At 34.7% G+C, this 15836-nt stretch overlaps 1 long non-coding RNA gene across 6 annotated transcripts; it reads right to left on the bottom strand.

The window, feature by feature from the left end:
* Positions 1-8471: 8471 nt before the first annotated feature.
* On the bottom strand, positions 8472-13851 carry LOC111917956 (uncharacterized). 6 transcript variants are annotated; one of them, XR_006191525.1, is made up of 11 exons: positions 13572-13851; positions 11334-11539; positions 11150-11246; positions 10853-10930; positions 10601-10646; positions 9889-10316; positions 9667-9799; positions 9448-9590; positions 9195-9363; positions 8900-9032; positions 8472-8828 (listed from the first exon to the last, which is right to left on the bottom strand). It is a non-coding gene; the product is annotated as an uncharacterized LOC111917956 (long non-coding RNA). The 6 variants fall into 6 exon arrangements; XR_006191522.2 differs by having other exon boundaries at positions 8474-8828; positions 8900-9363; positions 9889-10039; positions 10142-10316; XR_006191524.2 differs by having other exon boundaries at positions 8473-8828; positions 8900-9363; positions 9705-9799.
* Positions 13852-15836: the final 1985 nt, after the last annotated feature.

The raw sequence follows: 15836 nt of genomic DNA, 5'->3' as shown, positions 1-15836 counted from the left end.
GCCTTCCTCCTCAATGGAATGGCTTATTCACACTTCTATTCAAAGGCCTTTCTGATAGGGTTGCTGGTTCAGATGGCACTAGCAAGCTTTTTATGACCCTTCTATGTGGGATATACACTGGAATCAACCTAGATTATGGATCTGTTCTTTGGATTCAACTGGTGCAAAGCCTTACTTTCGCTTCTCGTTATTCTGAAATCTGTTGTGGGAGGTTTTGGACCATAGTTACTCACTGGGATATGGAAAGGTTTCACGTCCTAATATGGCATATTCGTTGCCTTCATCAATCGCTACTTTTCACACCACCAAGGTCATAGTCACCGATCCTTCTAAGTTTCCCGGGTCTATTGCAGCATCTATGTATGCTTTTGTGTCTACTAAAAGTAAACTGATCCAAGAATACAAGAACCTTCCATCTTCAGGGCCAAGGTAGTTGACTCCGGAGATGATCAAGTCAATAGAGGAAGCTGATAAACTAGCTAAGAGGGGAAAGACGCCAGATTTGAAGAAGAAGGAGAATGAGGGTCAATTGTCCAAAGCGTCGACTCCCAAGAAGCGAAATTCTGAAAAGGCTGCACCCTCTCAACCGAAGAAGAAAAAAGGTTAAGAAGGTGGCCAAGAAACCACATCGTATTTCAACCAGTGACTCAAACTACACTCTCTCAAATCAGCAACCGAACACTCCACCTAGCAAAAGCGAAAGTGAGGACTCAGACAATGAGGATTCGGTTTGTGGTGGAACACCTCCACCTTTGCCTACTCATGAGGTACTAGTTCGCTCCAATCTATCTTCTCGTCCACCTATCTCAATTTGCATCTCTATTTCTCCAATACCAAAAGTTATCACATCCCAACCCACAACTACCCTTCCCATTCCAGCTCCTATATACTCTAAAGCAACCACCACTACTACCAAAACTACCGAACCTACGGTTCATGCCAACGTATCTGATACGAGGGTACGTACTCCATCAACCGAAAACAACATAGTTCTTGGTGGCGAAGGTGTCGATTATGACTCCTTTGATTACAGTCCCTTCGGAGTGTAGAGTGATGATGATGACGACGCACCAATCACTAAGAAACTCTAAAGGAAATGATTGAAAAGATTGATAAGCTTATGGCCTCCTCCTCTTCCTCTGCTCAAAATTCATTTTCTGAGGTTGCAGTCAAAGCGATGATGGCCACCGTTGTCAAGGAACATGAAGCTTCCATCTCCAGAGCCACATCTGCCATTGACAATTCTACTAAATTTTTCAGATATGCGACCGGAAAAGTCGATAGACTAATTCTTAATGTTAATATATTTCTTGAGTCATTACAGGGTGCTGCAGAGCAAAATGCGAAGCAAGTCAATGCTTTGGTCTAGACCCTAACTCAATCTCTTTAACAAGAGAAGGTGCATTTCGAAGCCTTACGCAAGAACCTCACCTTAGATAATGCCAAACTTCAAGAATCCGTTTCTGAGCGTTTAGATAAACTTCACACTGATCTTGCTTCGGAAAGCAGAATCATGGATGAGCTTGGTCTTAAAACCACTCAACTAAAGACCCAGGCCCTGAAGCTCAATCATGCAAACAAGGAACTTGTAGCACTTCGTTTGGAGCATGTAGTAGTTAAAAGCTTTGTTGGTAATCTGCACTCCGTTCTCCTACATCTTCTCGAAGCCCCTGACTTAGTCCTTACAATCTCCGTTCGACGCCACTTGGCTGAGAAGTTGAGACCTGCTCTAAACATTCTAAGCAGGATTAAAGGTGTTCCGGAGTCAGTGGTACCTCCGAAACAAGGGGGAGAAGAAAATCTAAATCAGTCTCAGCCACCTAAACCACAACAGAAACATCAGAAACTAAAAGTCGCTACTGAGCCAAAGGGTAAAGATGCTTCAGGTATTATGACAAACAAAGGGAAGGATATAATTGATGATGATGATGAGAATGATGATGATATGTCAGATCAATATGAACCAGCTTCCAAGACTAATAGTCACAAAATCAAGCCCACTGATCAAGAGATTGAAGAAAAAGTATTTAGTGATAAAGAAGCATTTGATCAGGAAAGGAATAAAAAGAAGCGAATGAGGTGCTGAATCAAAGAAAATCGATGTTCCCTCTGTGGACTACGGAAAATCTTCTGAAGGAAGTGATTGAAGCTCCAAGCACACATTGGCTTGAGCCGATTCTATCATTCGATGTTGACAATTCTAAGGATTCTCAATTCGATGTTGAGAATTCTAAGGATTTGTTTTTGAATCTGAAGCTCAAACGAAGAAGACGTCTCCTAACTATAGGAAAAGTTTTGTTAAGAATCAAACTAAAACTAAACAATCTGATTCAAACAAAACAAAAGAAAACAAAAGAAAAGTTTTCACCATTAAAAGGAAAGACGAAACCACATTAATAAAAAGAATGTATATGGTTGATCTTTCTGTTACTGATCCTTTTTTCTGTAAAAGACTCAAGGTGACCCATGAAACTTTGGGTTCCTAAATCTGCTTAATTTTTGTAGGTTATCAGTGACGAGCAGTTCGACGAAGAATGATACATATATAGTGGTTGCTCGTCTCAAATGACAGGAAGGAGGGAGGAACTGAGAGAGTTTAGGGCTCTCAAAAATGGAGGAAGCGTTAAATATGGAAATAACTCTTTTGGAATAATAAAAGGTTATGGCATGATCACAATTGGTGATTTCTCAATCCAAAAAGTAGTGTATTTAGAGGGACTACACCAAAATCTCATCAGCGTTTCACAGCTGGTGGTGGGACCGGTCTGAAGGTATCGTTTGATGATGAACAGTCTAAGATTGTAGAAAAGAAGACACAAATAGTTCTCTTGAAGTCCAAGCGAAAAGGCGAAATGTATCCTTCAAATCTGAACCTGATACGAGGGAATCCAGCATCTTAACTTCAAAGATATCAACAAGCTGGTTCATGGTGATCATGTTAAAGGACTTCCACTTCTCAAGTTCGACAAGGAACATTTGTGTGTTGCATGTGAAATGGAAAACCAAAGCAGAAAAAGTCATCCCACGCGTGTCAATACAAAGATCATTGAACCTCTTGAGGTTCTGCACATTGACTTATGTGGTCCTTCAGCAATTGAAAGTATCGATGGTAATAAGTACATTCTTGTTACCGTTGATTATTTTTCACGCTTCACCTGGGTTTTCGTTCTTAAACAGAAATCATTGGCGACACCAAAGCTCAAAATTTTTAGAAAGCAAGTGGAACTTCAACTATAAAAGGTGGTTCGCAATGTGAGAAGTGACAATGGGCTGGAATTCTAAATCAAAGAGTTTGAAGAATTTCTAACCGAAAAGGGAGTTACTCATAATTTCTCTGCTCCCTACACTCCACATCAGAATATTATAGTTGAAAGGAGAAACCGTTTGTTATGTGAAGCCACCCGAACTATGCTTAGCTTTGCTTCTCTTCCACTGTATTTTTGGGCTGATGCCATTGCAGCTGCTTGCTATACACGAAACCAATCTTTCCTCAACAAGCGATTTTTAATAACTCCATACGAAATTCTGAATAATCACAAGCCAAATGTCAATTTTTTCCACGTTTTCGGCTCCAGGTGCTTCATCTTTAACTCCAAAGAGAACTGAAACAAGTTTGATGTAATGGTAGACAAAGGTATTTTTCTTGGTTACTCACTTACATCAAAGGCATATAGGGTTCTGAATAAATGCTCAAAGAAGATAGAAGAAACCTATTACATCACATTTGATGATAACTAAAACAGGTCAAGCCTCGGTTCCCATATCCAATTTGTTTCAAGAGTACATGCTACTCTTTGAAGAACCATAGAATGCCATTCTCTCTAAAGCGAAATGGGCTGATAACAAAGTTGACAACTTGAAGAAGGTAATCAATGAAGTTGCACATGCCATGGAATGCGAACCTCAACATCCAAGCGAACCTTAAGGCATGAATGAACTTCCAACTGAAAGTATAACACTCTAGGGGGAGGATTCGTCTACATCAAAAGAATCCAATTCACCTATCCAGGGGGAGACACCATCATTAACTATAGATCCTGAAAGTCCAATCGAGTTGGAGAATTATGATCATGAAGCTGAAGTTGTTACGTTATTCGAGGAGGAGAATCATAAACCCAATGATGCAGACACTCAATCCGAATTTAAAGAAGTGATAAACGCTGAATTGGATCATGCTTATGATCCAAATTACCTTCCTCTCACTAAATGGACAAAAGATCATCCGACAACTCAAATTATTGGTGAATCATCTGAGGGATTACTCACATGCTCTCAACTGAAAGCGAAGCAAACTACTTTATTCTATCAAGTATAATTTTCTATGTTTAAATCGTTTGTTTCCAAGATTGAACCGAAAATAGTTAACACTGTACCTGATCACTCTAATTGGGTACAGGAAATGCAAGACGAACTCAATGAGTTTGAGTGCACCAAAGTCTGGAGACTGATACCTACTCCAAAGGATGCATCTATGGTTGGTTTGAAGTGGGTATTTCAAAATTAAATGGACAAATAAGGGAATTTCATACGAAACAAAGCAAGGCTAGTGGTAAAAGGATATTGTCAGGAAGAGGGTATAGACTATGAAGAAACCTTTGCTCCTGTGGCAAGGTTGGAGTCCGTTCGGATCTTTCTGACATATGCTACACATAAGAACTTTGAAGTTTTTCAAATGGATGTCAAGTGTGCGTTCCTGAATGGAGAACTAGAAGAGAATGTATACGTAGAGGAACCACCTAGATTTGCGAATGAGAAGCACCCTGATCATTGCTACATTCTAGACAAAGTTGTTTATGGTCTGAAGCAAGCCCCTAGAGTCTGGTATGAAACACTAACTCGTTTTCTGAAATTGTCAAAATTCAAACAAGGTTCAGTTGACCCAACCTTTTTTGGCAAGAAAGAGGGTAACCATTTAATGATTGTCAAAATTTATGTTGATGACATCATTTTCGGTTCTACTAATCCCAGCTTAACAGCTGAATTCAGAAAGTTGATGGAGACTAAGTTTGAAATGAGCTCAATGGGTCCGATTAACTTTTTGCATGGCTTGAATATAAGATAGGGACTAGAAGGCATATTCATAAATTAGGAGGCTTACATGAAGACCTTATTGGCTAAGTTTGGCATGATAGGGGATTCAAAAGTGAAGGTTCCAATGGCATTCAGAACGAAGCTAATGCCTTCTCTTGAGAAACCGGATACTGATATGACCCTATATCGTCAAATGATAGGGTCTCTTATGTATCTAATAGCTACCAGACCGGACATTATGTTTTCTATCTGTTATTGTACAAGGTTCCAAGCTAATTCATGCTAACCTCATATGGTGGCTGTGAACAATATCTTTAGATATTTGAAGCGAACCTCGTCTCTCGGTCTTTGGTACCCAGCGAAATCAAGTTTCTTTGTTCAAGCATTCTCTAATGCTAATCTTGGAGGATGTGGATTGGACCGAAAGAGCACAACTAATGGGTGTCAGTTCCTTGATGGAAAACTCGTCAGCTGACAATCAAAGAAACAAACATGTGTGTCTCTTTCTACAACTAAAGCTGAATACATTGTTCCAACATCTTGCACCTCACAGATCATATAGATACAAAGTCAACTTAGAGACTATGGCTTGAACATGAAGAAAATTCCCCTCTACTGTGACTCTGAAAGTGCCATTTGGATTTGTCACAACCCAGTGCAGCACTCTAAAACGAAACATACAGCACCGAGGTACCACTTCATCAAGGATCACGTGCTAGATGGTAATGTCGAAATCCATTTTGTTTGAACCACTGATCAATTGGCTTACATCTTAACTAAAGCCTTACCTGAAGCAAGTTTTAATAAAATACTCCAAGGTTTAGGAATGATGGAAGTTGATTCGGTAGCGAAACCCCTTTTGCCTCATTCAAATTTGCCAAGCGAAATAGAGCGAATGCTCGGTCTATTTTGGTTCCGGATTTTTTGGGAATCGAAATGAACCGAACGCTCAGTCCATTTCGCTTCATTTATCAAAGGTGAAGTTTCGGTTATATCTTATGTACACTATCTCTCTCTCTCCCTCTCTCTCTCTCTCTCTCTCTCTCTCTCTCTCCCTTTTAAATAATCTTATGCTTTTCATTTCTTTTCATAAGAATACAAAAATATTTTTCTATTTTTATTTCCTTTCAGAAAATTCATAAAATACAAAAATATTTTATTTTCTGTTTTTACTTTGTGTTTCAAAAAAAATCAAAAATTATAAAGATATTTTATTTTGTGTTTAGTTTTACTTCTTTACTTTTTCTCAAATAAAATCAAAATGCCATAAAAATAGTACTACAAAGACTCATGGACGACTTTTCATGAAGGAGCTGGGACAGATATAAATTTCTTTATCTTTATACTAGCTAAGTGTACCTAAAAGCATGCTACTGCATGTTTACCGAAGCCTCTAAAACCCTGACTGAAGACTTAATGACTCGATATATACAAATCGTGTCTTCCCAATCAGGATGTCAAAATCACTCTAGTTATGAGCTACCTCAATCTTCTCATATTGACTTAAGAGTTTTCTGTTTCGTCACTCTCATATAGCAAAGGTACTTTTGGTTCCTTAAACCACCTTACCACTTTTCTCCATCATTTTTCATTTCCTGAAAGTAACCCTTGAGACTCTTAGAATTTACCACTGAGGTTTATGGTTGCACAACATCTATGTTAATGATATTAGTTTCGTGTCACTACGTACTAAGTGAAACCCAAAATCCAAAACCTTGAATGAATTGACAGTGAACAATCAAATGTTCTAGTTTTCACCCACTCATTAACAACCACTACTAGTTGTTATTTCAAGAAATCTTCTTCTCTTTTGTGAGACCTTTGTGAAATTGTCTAAAACCAAGACATTTCAACCCATAAGATCCAATTTATTTTTTTATATATTTGAGATTTCTAATTAATCACCAAGTCACTTTAAAAGATAAAAACCTACTTGTTTAATAGGCTACACCGGTCTCATAAATACTTCATCCACTTTCGGTCTTATGTCAAGAACCAAAGTTCGGTTGAAGCGAAAACTACCCTTTATAGCGTTATAATGAAAAGATGCCTTTTAATACTTCTAAATAAGTATTTTATAGTATTTCATGGGAAACCATACAAGCACTTCTAGGTCTCTCTTGATGTTGAAGGAAGAGATTCGTGTCCGGGATCCACCCCTTTGTGTCTTAGTTAACATCACTTATATCCCACAAATAATTTGTGTTATTTCTCTTTCTTTGGCACACTCTTGCACGAAGATCATTCTGATTTTCCAAACATCTTAATGTGATACTAATGGGAATTTTTCAGAATTACAGTTTCAGTTCCATATGTTATGTTGGTACATTATTTTCAGGAGCAAACGTTGCTTGAGCTATATGTAGCGTAATGGTGATTCCAAATCACAAAGGGAATTTAAACCGAATCAAGAATACGAACGGTGGTGAATGAATAAGAACGTCAAAAGGTGGTGAAAAGTTGGAATTTTGAAAACGGGCGCGTAAATTTGAAACAGTTTCCTACTCTCATGTCACCAAACACGCCTGTCACGCTTTTTAAGGAGCACAGTTTTCAAAATCACGTCTAATCAGGCGTCGATTCAGAAAATCTCACCTACATAATCATCACGAAATCATACATAGTAAAAAATGTTTGTTCACTGATAAGAAATACTTTATGGATATGCTTCGGTGGTATATTGTTTTTCGTCAAACACTTTTTGCCATTATACTGAAGCTATTCAAGACTGTGAAGAAAGTCATGCTTGCTCAACCGAAGTGAAGGCTCAACTCAATTGACGCAAAGGGGGAGATTGTTGAGTCCATAGTGTTGTGTCATTGGGCTTATCAGCCTTGTCCAATAATGCCACGGTCTGGGCCTGTCCATCCATGTTTTTGTTATGAGGGTTTAGTATTTAAGATGCATGCATGCATCGTTCTTAGTAGGCTTTTTGATAATTATCTCATTTATTGTACTGTAACCCTAACACACCTCTATAGCTGAAGTTCTTTATCGAGCTCTTCTGAGGTGTGACTGTTTTAATCATGCGACACTCGTTTGATTCATTTTGTGTTCAAGATCTTATTTCATTTTATTGATTTACGTGTTAAGGTTCTAATTGATCCTACAAGAGTTTTTAACTCATCAATATCAGTGACTGAAAACCGACATAGATTTCGATTACAGTAAGATCTAACCTAAAGAATTCACCCATGGTGTTATTTAGTAAGATCTAGCAGCTAGAAACCTTTGATGAAAACAAAATATGCCATTGGTCATGTAACTTTATACATACTGCATTATGTAACTATGTTATAGAATTAATTATTATGAAATATAATGAGAGATATGAAGAAGCAAGTGGAAACTTGAAATTTTCTTTTCCATCTTCAATCAACTATCCAATGTGTGCAGAAAATGTGATAGTTATAAACTATAGTCCAAAATTTAGTTTAGTGGATACAAAATATAGTAAAATATGTATACTGAAAAAAATTATTTATGGCATTCAAAATGCTCACAACAATTGATATCATTTTGGATCGTACCATTCTTCTTCTCCCACCATATTTTTAAATGGTTAGAGATGATTTTTTGGTTTAGGGTAGCACAGTTTTATTAGGAATATATTATGATAATCAAATAATGTTTTTGAAAAAGATTTGCATGGATTTTTGCCTCTAACAATTCTGACCTTGTTCCAGTTTTGCAAATTTTGTCTTTTCATGTCTTTGAAACCACGTGTTGTATTTTTTATGGTACCTCCATGATTGTTTCTTTAATTCTTTTGCAGCCATATATTGTTGATAATCATTCTGCATTAAATTACACACACATTTCATAATATTTAAAGTAAAAAATACAAATGATATAAAAATAAAAATACCTATTGATAACAAAATGCAAAAAATAAAGAATCGGGCATAATGTTGTCGGATCCAAGACGTTCCCACAAGGCTGGGTTGTTCACAATTGGAGCTTGCACTTATGGATAGCTTTTTGCAGTCACTGTAGGGTGCCTTTGTAATAGAGTTAAATACTTTATTATAAAAAATAAAAGTATGATGTAATAATATGTACTGCAGTGTAGCTTTTGGCACGTTCTAAGTCTAGGGGTTCAGGGAGTTTGTAGAAGGTAGACTAAAGCATTAGGAGGTTGTATTGTTCGTTGTGGGTCCTACCTAGGGACATGGCTAACCCACTAAGGTTGTCTCCAATTGCACCCAGGTCAGACATGCTTCTTCTACCAGTCACACCCAAGCTAACCAACTGGTTTGATTGTAACGGATGACCAGGTGACAGGTCAACATCGCGTCTGCTTTGTGCTGCCTTTGTCATAGTCCCAGATCCCTAATAAATATATTATAAAATATATACCATAGAAGAAAAATTAATTAAAAATAAATTTACTTGCATGTGTATTGCATATGTGACCTTTGAATCTTCTTCATTGGAAGTGTTCTTGTTAAGGACGGGAGATTGTGTAGGATTAGGTGTTGTGTCATCAGATGTAACACTTTGTTGGTGTATTTGTTGTTGCTGTTGTTCAATCTCATCAACTTTTGAATAATTATTTGCTGCTTCAAATCGTAATTTCATTTTAAATTTCATTTGTATTTGACAATAATGTTAAAAAAAAGTCAAAGAGTTTACCGCTATCTTTAGAACTGGTTGACATTTGTTGACTTAACTGTAAATGGATTAGATTTTGTTTTGGTGCTGATGTGGCCGTGTTGGGATTTGCAGGCGGTGCCCCACCCAATCCACTTGAGCTTTGGGAATTAAACTGTGAACATATTAACATAACAATAACTTCATTTATTTAAAATATTAATAATCTGAAGAATTACAAAATATGAAATATGAAGGAGAAACCTGTTCTAGAAGAGGGTTTTGATGTGTTGAAAATTGCTTATGAGTTCCTCAAGATATAGGAGGTATTCCAAGAAGGGCGTCACTTCCTTGTTGTTGTACTTGTTGGAATGTCTGCAGAAATTTCTCCCTTTGATCTGATGCTATCTCAGTTCTTCCACGGAATCGTCCCAGTTAAAATTAAAATTAAAAAAAAAGTAAATACATTAGCAGTATTTTAGTTAATGTAGTTACAACATAATGTATAAGTGCATACCCCTTCATGTTGAGTTTAGAAGGAACTTCCAGGTCTCTAGTGAATGTCAAGAACACCAGAAGGTGAAAAGACTCTTGTAGAACAAGTCGTGATAGAACATGGTCCGAATTCTCATATTGTAAGGAATCAATAACTGAAACGTGATAGTAAATACGGCCCGGTTCCACATTGCAACCTACACAACGAAAATAAATTTGAACACATTATAAACATAATATCAAAAGTAAAAGGAAATCTTAAAGAGGGGTAGAAATCTCTTTTTCAGAGTACTTATTTAACAAAAGATGAATTTACTACTGAACTCTTAGAGCTCATAACCAAGTAATAGAGTGGAAGAAGGTGTAAGGCTGCCATTTTCTTGAATTTGCAAAAAAAAATAGACAAATAATAAATGAATTGATAAAATGATATGGTAAAACCCCAAAATCATATAAAAACTAATGTTACAAAAATGAATACCTTTTCAAGAAGGTTCATACAGAGCTTCTGAATTTCGTGAGTTCAACTGCAAACATTTTCCATAACCTATCATGATTTCAATCACTACTAACATAACCAAAACCACATTAACTATAACAGAAGGAAAAACTCTTTTTTTTGAGAAAAAAGATATTTAGAACAATAATTAATCTATCAAATAAAATAATATTTAAATACAGGTAAAGCGATGATAAAACATAAAAAAATAGACCTAGGCATTTAATCGAATACCTGGTGGGAAGCAGCCATAACTTCATCCATAACAGTAAACATCTCTTTATTATCTCCAAATCTTGCTGGATTTTCAAGCTGGTCACGAAATATGATCATTTAGACCAAATACATAATTACTAAACCATGTATTATTCAAAAGGTACATTAAAATAGTTCATTTGGGTATATGAAACCCTCAAACCTTTTATAGCATCATTCAAAACCTAAATAATATTAAACAAAGAATGTGCTAACTGTTAAGAATTAAGGTACATAAATAGAAGTGCAAGCAATACGTTTTATTTGTAAATTTACCTTCATACCCCCATAATGGAACCAATCATAACCCCACATGAAGCACCAACGACATATACGCTGCTGCATTCATCCCCTTTCCTGTGTCCATCTCCTACTGGATCAAAATATTTGTACCTGTTAACTTAGAGGTTGCCAATCATATGTAAAGGTAAAGCTATAAAGAAACAGACACCTCGCATACCAGGAGTTCGTAATCTTCGGTGGAGATCGTCCGCTCCCGGTGTAGAAAGGGGTAAAGCGAACAAATAGCCTGGGAAGAAACTTAGTACGTTTCAAAAAAAAAAAACATACCTGTAGTGGAGATGACCGGAGGTGGCGATGAGGAGGGTGGCGGCAAAATCGAGTGTGTTTAGCAGAAGTCGACTTCTTACAACCTCTAATGTCAACCTGTCGTATCCAAGCCTATCATAAATTAGTATCCAAGCCAATCAGAAATTAAACTGAGATTAGGGAAATCAAACATGAAAATATGGCAATTTAAGAGGTAAACATGTTATTTGTCGGCAACAGAGATATCCACTGAAAAGGAAGACGGTGGAAGGATCTGTTGTAGATATTTCTTTGAGGCGGTATAGAAGGATCTAGGACTGATGAAGATAAGGTAAAAAAGAAATAGCAAATGCAGAATCAACACGTCTCCACAAAAATATGGATATTGACACAAAATGACCCTAAAGACGAATTTAAACATATATATATATATATATATATATATATATATATATATATATATATATATATATATATAAACGTTCTAAAAAGCTCGATATGGCTCCGCCATGGCGCGCCATGGCTCCAAGGCTTGTATGTGCCGCCAATTTAAGAGGTAAACATGTTAATTGTCGGCAACAGAGATATCCACTGAAAAGGAAGACAGTGGAAGGATCTGTTGTAGATATTTCTTTGAGGCGGTATAGAAGGATTTGGAGACTGATGAAGATAAGGTAAAAAAGAAATAGCAAATGCAGAAGCAACACGTGTCCACAAAAATATGGATATGGACATAAAATGACCCTAAAGACGAATTTAAACATATATATATATATATATATATATATATATATATATATATATATATATATATATGTATAAACGTTCTAAAAAGCTCGATATGGCTCCGCCATGGCGCGCCATGGCTCCAAGGCTTGTATGTGCCGCCAAGCTTTACCATAACGCCGTCTTGACTCATATATGTGTATAAAAATAAATAATAGTTGAAAATACATATAAAAATATGAATTATATACAAAATTTCCGCCTTAAGTCACGTCTTACAAACAACATGATTCGCCAAGGTTCGGAAAAGCTTGAAGCTTGACATTGACGCCAAATCACGCTTTATGTTATTTAGAACCTTGATATATATATATATATATATATATATATATATATATATATATATATATATATATATATATATATATATATATATATATATATATATATATATATATATATATATATATATATATATATATATATATATATATATATATATATATATATAAGGTGTGCAATGTAGCAACAGAGATTACTTTTATCTTTGATGAATACTTTAGTGGCAACAATTTATTATCTTTAATTGGAAAATTTTGCATTTGGCATTCTATTTTTAGTTTAAAAATAAAAATGTGTTGCTATTTTGAATTAAAATCAAAAGTTCTAAATAGTACGTTAACAACAAAAAGTCAAACAAAAATAATTTATTTTTTTATGTATATTATGTTAGAATACTACGTCTATTTCATACGTTAACACCAAAAGTCAAATAAAAATAAAAATAAGTTCTATTTCATGGTATTTTTGTTATTGATTTTAATATTATTTTATTAATATAGAAGTAAAACTAAACTGTATTATTTATATATTCAAAATTTCTATAAATATAACTTGTTATGCAATAATAACATTTATATACAAAATAGTAAAACATATTAACTTCAAATAAAAGTTTCAAATAAGAAGACGAACGCTATTGGTATTTTTAAAATAATATAGACTTTTGAAATTAACAAAATTCATACAAAGAGATGAATATAAAATAACAATAAAACTATTCACATATACTAACATAAAATATACTTAATAATAAAACTTTTTCAAATTGGAATATTTATAACCAAATGGAACTTTTATTTTAAAAAACTTACAAAGTCTGATCATCAACTCGAAAATTTAAGAGAAAATTAGTTGAATCCAGATTTTTCTTCATGTATGTCGATGTGCTATTGTCTTTAGATCCGTATGAGCAAAAGAAAACAAATATCCATCAAACAAACAAATCAATAAGACATATACACAGTCACACAAATCTACAAGAGATGCATACACATAAATCTATAACTTTTTCACCAACCACATATGGATATACAAATCTAAAGACGAACCGGATAGACAATAAAGCGATTAAATATCGTACGTAGTGGTGGAAGCGGCTTAAGGTAGCATCGTTAGTTTAGATTAAAAGTTTTTCTTGGTGATTATTGTGGTGAAATGGTGGAAGTAAATGGTTGTGATGGAGGCTCAGATGGTTGTTGATGTTTTGGATCGAAGGAGAAGAAGTAGAGTGATGGGGAGAAAGAGATGTTGGTGGTAACGTATGTCGGAAATTGATAGCCGTAGAAAATAGGGTTTTCGTGGGAATGGAGGCTAATGACTTTTTACATATAACGAGGAGTATAACTTAAAGATGGGATTGGTTTTCTTGGACTTACCCACATCAACAATCTGTATGAAGTATACCGTTCATGTTAATCAAGCCCTTCATTTGGATCAAATGGACATAATCTATTAATGGGGACTACAAATATAAATGTTTTATAAAGCTAACAGATTTGATAAAATACTTGATTTTGATTGTTTAAATCTATTTACATGAATCACTATTTTAACCATTCAAATGAAATCTAAAGGACAAAAATTAATCTCTTTGTTATTAAGACTTTGGTCTTAAAATATTTATTATCTATGTATTATAAAGTATATATATATATATATATATATATATATATATATATATATATATATATATATATATATATTAGTTTATATAATTATTTCATTACATATTCGGACACAATGCCTTATTTTTTTTTCCGTTTCGTCCTAAGCATTTGAATCCTCGGGACCGGTCTTGTTTACCAACATAGAATCTTCTACAAAGATTCATACCGATAATAAATTAATAAAACTCGTCCCGAAGAAGAAGTACGTACAGGCATATCTCCTCGTTTAGTATCAATTTATTAAATTGAAATTAATGGGACTTATAAGTAAATGATTAATAAACACTCGTGCTTAGGTCATTGCCAATGGGGGATTTAATGGTGTGTTTGATAGGGAAAGAGGAGTTCAATACATAAACCCAACCTCGTGCTTAAGCCATCCCCAATGAGGGATTTAATGGTGAGTTTAATGGGGAAAGAGGAGTTCAATACATAAACCCACCTTATGAGTGGAGTTTAATGAAGTGGGGTTTAATCCCCATTGAACGGTGGTATGCAATTTTTTTTTTTTAAACTATTTCACCAATAAAACTTTTTATTTAAATAATTACACCTTACAAATATACATAAGGTATATGTCATTATATTCTTATTTATAATATTTGTAATTTACTTTATGATATATTGAATAAATTTAAATCATCAAGGTAATTTATATTATAATATTCTAAACAAAAAACATTTAAATCTTAAAAATATTTTAAAACAATAACATATACGACAATCGTTAATTAATAATTTACAATTTGTAACTCTAATTTCTAATTAATGTAATATTATAGTTTTACAATATTATTTATATAAAGATATAATTAAATGTTGATGTGAAAATTCATTAAACTCTTAAGAGTTTAATGAAGTTTATGGTTTAATCGATAAAATGATATAGCTATTGGAATGTTAATGTGACAATCCATTAAACTCTCTTAAAAGTTCAATGGATTGGAGATTGGGTTTAGATTAAAATTGTGTTTGAACACAAAAATATTTTACTTAAAAAAAAGCTCCGGTAGCTTTATTTAAAGAGGATTCCAAGGAAAGGAAAACGATTTAATAATGCAGGTCCTTTTATAAAGTAAAAGTGGGCTTCTTGTAGTTATAATATATTAAAGAAAAAATAACAATTAAAGAAAATATAAAGTGAAGAAATGTCTAGGACTATGGTTTTGGTTGGGTTCTTTTTAGATAGGCTCGTTGAGGTGTCTGTGTTCCTCTAATGTCACTAAACCATGTCCAAAGATTATTGAACCCCCGACAGCAATCTTTTATAAAGCAAAAGGTTTTGGATATCCAAAAAAGCAATTCCATTAAGGACTTCATTATAAGAAACGATCAAGAAACACCATCCAAACCCTAATTCATCACAAGAAAACGAAGATGATGATGAATGGAAGAAGCCCAATCTGCTTCAGTACTACAGCCATCTTATCACTATCAATCATCCTGATGATGATGACCACGATGGTGAAAGAGTGTGCCGGGTGGATGACGCCATGCAACGGCAGCACCACGGCGGAGTGCAACCATGTATTTGAGATCGACGAAGAGCTAGAGTTTCTGATGGATACAGAAGTGCATAGGTGGATTCTGAAGGAGACAAAAAACTCCGGAGATATTTATGGTTCTCTAGAAAAACATAACCCAGCTTGCGGCAAATCTTGCAGCGGAAAAGAAGTTTA

This window comes from Lactuca sativa, chromosome 4, assembly GCF_002870075.4.
Source record: "Lactuca sativa cultivar Salinas chromosome 4, Lsat_Salinas_v11, whole genome shotgun sequence".
In the NCBI taxonomy this organism is placed as follows: Eukaryota; Viridiplantae; Streptophyta; class Magnoliopsida; order Asterales; family Asteraceae; genus Lactuca; species Lactuca sativa.
Note: the sequence above shows the minus strand (reverse complement) of the source record. Positions and strands in the feature narration are given on the sequence as shown.